Here is a 4,498-nt window from a genome sequence, read left to right as displayed (position 1 = left end):
AGGCAAGTCTAATAGGGCCCACTGTGATCCTCATTATCTTACTCAGGCCCTATATCCTTATCAGACTAGTACAATTTATAAAACAGAGGATAGGCAGCATATAACTCATGGTACAATGGGGTTATACACAAGTCAGGACCACCGAATAGGTCTCATGCTCAAACTTTTTAAGGAACTGGAAGATGTTGGACTTATTTGGAATGAATGGTTGTTGGATGAAATATCCTCAGAAGCTATGGTTTCTTCTGTGACTATATGCTACTTATGTCCAGGTGCATGGTGGGAGACCTCCTTAAAATATTCAAGGATGGTACCATTCAATGTGAATTGCAAATGAGGATGCTCAGCTAATGTTGTCCCTTGAGTTGGGATTGGTGTTAATAGCTCCCAAATCATTTCTAGACCCTGTAGATAATTTGAAAATACCCCTTCTAACATTTGCCAGAGATCACTTATTTAAACATTTGCAGTCATGTCAGGTTCATGAAATATATTGCCACATTTAAGTTTCCCTTCAATTGGGCTTTATGTGGTTACATATGGTTTATTTTCTGCCTAACAAATTCTATATATTTTATTCTGAACTTATTGATAAAATAAAGTCTTAAAATGACTTTGAGAACTATAGTATACTTTTCTCATTAAATTATCAGAACACAGAGATAGAAACTTAAAGAAGTTTACATTTAAATTCTAAATTTCAATTTTCTGCCATCGAAGATCAGAACAAAAGGCATGCATGTTGGCTCATACGCATAATCTTAGCACTTAGGAATCTGAGGCATAAGGATTATCATGAGTCTGAGGCCAATATATGCCATAGAGTGAATTCTAAGCCAACATAACATAGAATGTGACTTTTCTCAAATGTAAATAAACAAATAAATAAAATAAATTACAAATAAAAGTAGAACATTAATGCTTTTTCTTTGAGTTTTTTTTTTATTGTTGCACATTTTGGGGGAAAATCAGTTTTGGAGATAAGGAACTATTTGTTCTAAGACTTCTACCTCAACAGTTTTTAGAATCTACATTGAGTTTTCACTCTTAAAGTCCTATATCCCTTCACATTTAGTTATGTCCTATTCCTGGGGCAGGAGATCAGAGAGGAAGCTGGACCTCCACATGTCAGGCTCTCAATGCACGGAGGAGGAAGATACTAGCAATTCTTGGTTCAATTTTCCTATCCTTTACTCTCGACACACTTTTGAACTCCTCTGGTCTTAAGTCCCAGTACATGGCAGCCTTTGACTCTCTGGACTTTATTTTATATTAATTTAAATTTTTTCTTTATCTTTCTTTTTATTGAAAATAGATTTTATTTTCTCACACAATATGTCCTAATCATAGTTTTCCCTCTCTCCATTCTTCCCATTTCTTCTCTACCTCCCCTCCTATCTGGATCCACCTCTTATATCTTATTAGAAAACCAACAGGCATCCAAGGGATAATAATAAAATAAAGTATAATAAGATAAAACAAAAACTAACACATTTAAATAGAAAAAACATACAAAATAAACAGAAGGAAGAGAGTTCAAGTAAAGGCACAAGAACCAGATGCAGATGTAGATACCCACTTGTTCTCAAACTCAGGAATAACACAAAATACAAAACAGAAGCTCTATGCACCAAGGTCCTGTGGGGAAAAAGAGAGAAAAAAGATTTATAATTAAAATGAAGTAAAAATATGAAGTAAGATAAAGTTTATTTGTTTGTTTTTTTAAGAGGGAAAACACTGACATAACATTATGAGACAAGGAGCCTCTAATGATGAGGTTGAACTCTTATTCTGTTGGCTATATATTGGCGGACATGCAGCCTACCCTTAGGAGCAATGTATTTCCCCAGTGAGAATCTTTTGGATGCTGTGGGATATTGTTTTTGTACACTGGTTTAATAAAATGCTGATTGGCCAAGAGCCAGGCAGGAAGTATAGGTGGGGCAAGTAGACGAGGAAAATTCTGGGAAAAAGAAGGGCTGAGTCAGGAGTCACCAGCCAGACACAGAGGAAGCAAGATGACAAGGCAAAACTGAGAAAAGGTACCAAGCCATGTGGCAAAACAAAAATAAGAACTATGGGTTAAGTGTAAGAGCTTGTCAGTAACAAGTCTGAGCTAACGGCCATACAGTTTGTAATTAATATAGGCCTCTGTGTGTTTACGTGTGTCTAACTGGCTGTGGACTGGGTGGGACACAGGAAAACTTCCAATTACAATTGGTGCCCAACATGGGACAAGAGTTTCCACCTAAAACCTGAGAGAACTTAAGAGATTTAAAAATGGAGCTAAAAACAGCTTCATAGTTGTGTCTCAGGCAAGCTCACCAAGTTACACAGAGATGTCTCTAAGTCATGTAGTGCACTGTGTGGTAGATTTAGCTTTTGCTAGCACAGACAAAAAAAGAAGAGGTTTCTGGGCTACATGCTGCTTTGATAGAGGCACAGACCCACTGCTTCCCAGAGTCAGTGGACAGCCTGGTCCCAGAGCTGGTTGTGAATTATCTCCACCATGTTGAAAAGCTGAGACTGGTGGAGTCAGCAGCCAAGGCTGCAGCTTCAGTACTAACCACTGCAGTTTAAAGCAATAGATTCACAATAAGGCAGATTCAGATGTAATAAGACTTTAAATGGTTTACAGTGTGTGTAAAAATGTATGTACTTGGCTTGGAAGAGAGAAGAAAATGTATATAAACAGTTATATAAAGAAAGAAATGGTTTCACAAAATATAGTCTTTAAAGAAACAGTAAAAGTAATATAAAAAATAAGCCAGGCAAAGATGGATATCACAAACAGAGTCTAGATTATATTGTCTTTGGGATTTTTAACTGCAGAGAGACATTTGATTGTAAAAGCTGCTGAGTTAAATCAATGTGTATATTTTAAAGGTATCTTGATTTCAAAATTTATGTCTAATGATACATTGCTTTGAAAAAGAGGTTCTGCTTTTGTTTCCACAGAAGATGAGAACCTGTGGATTGCCCCCAGGCTAATATGGTTTGATCAAGGAAGACGCCCCTGAGAGGTCTCCAGATGATTATCCAACATCCAGAACAGCTTCAAGGCAACAGGTTCAGAGAATACAGTGTCACAGACTATTCTAGTTAGAACTTGACCACAAATCTTAATTTTCTTAGGATCCTCATAAAACTACTAGCACCTCCTACGAGCAGGAAGTAGCCTAGAAAACTATGCCCACATTCCAAAAAAATGGATATTAGATGTTTGTCATTGTTTAGGTTGTTGATTACAAATTGTTATTGGTCATAGTCAATTTCTTTCTAAAATAAGAAAGGGGGTATGATATAGAAATATAGGATATAGATAAGATAGGATGAAAGAGTAGATTGTTGACTCTACTTTTAAAGAGCAACAACTTGTTTAAAAATGTTTTACATTGCTATGGATTTTAGTTTATTGATACAAATTTAATTTTGTTATACTCTATGCATAAACTAAACTCTTGTTTAAAGTATTTTGTTTGTGCAACTCATTTGAAATTATAGTATATAGTTGAGAAATACAGATTAGTAATTAGTCATCTATGATAATCAAATTTATAGTCATGTTAGTTAAGTTTTCTAGGTATACATAGATATACTTCACTTAGGTAGGTAATCTTCAAACACTTCAAAAACCTACATAATATGTCATTTAAAATATTTTAAGAAGTTTGACTTTCTGGACATTGAGACATGTCTGCTTCTGGCCACACCAATCTACTTCAAAGAAGATAATGGGCATTGAAGAAAATCATTATGGAGTTTGCTTTCTTTGTCACAAAAATTAACAACTGGGCAAAAAAAAATCCCTTTGCATTGACTGACTGAATATATGTTGTATAAACTGGACATGCAGGACCCATAGGAAGATGACCACTGAAATTTACAAGGTGAGATGGTCCTTCAGGTTTCTGCTTTGCAGAAGAAACTGCCAGACACAGAGAGAAACAGGACACAGAGAGAAGCAACTAAGAAACTCTAGGCCTATAGTCTGAAGAAAGATGCCCCAACATTGCAGAGGAACTTTGAATGACTGTACAGGCAGGCAGCTGTCTCTGTCATTTCCAGAATTTTTAGAAGTTGCTTACAATGGTACTTCCTATTTACTTAGGTAATATATCTTTCTGAGGTCTTTGATATAGTTGAAGACTATATATAATTTTCCTTGGCTATGATAAAAGATAAATTGGATATGAAACTTTAGACTCACAAATATAGGATAGATGATAGAATATTTTCTTTAATTTTGCCAAATACAAATAGACTAGATATTGTAACTGTAATTCTTTTTATTTATTTATTTTTATTTTTTATTTTATTTTATTTTACAATACCATTCAGTTCTACATATCAGCCACGGGTTCCCCTGTTCTCCCCCCTCCCACACCTTCCCCTTATCCCCAGCCCACCCCCAATTCCCACCTCCTCCAGGGAAAATCCTCCCCTGAGGACTGAGATCAACCTGGTAGACTCAGTACAGGCAGGTCCAGTCGTAACT

The sequence above is a fragment of the Peromyscus maniculatus genome, chromosome 1, assembly GCF_049852395.1.
Source record: "Peromyscus maniculatus bairdii isolate BWxNUB_F1_BW_parent chromosome 1, HU_Pman_BW_mat_3.1, whole genome shotgun sequence".
NCBI classification, from domain to species: domain Eukaryota; kingdom Metazoa; phylum Chordata; class Mammalia; order Rodentia; family Cricetidae; genus Peromyscus; species Peromyscus maniculatus.
This window is presented reverse-complemented; position numbering follows the sequence as displayed.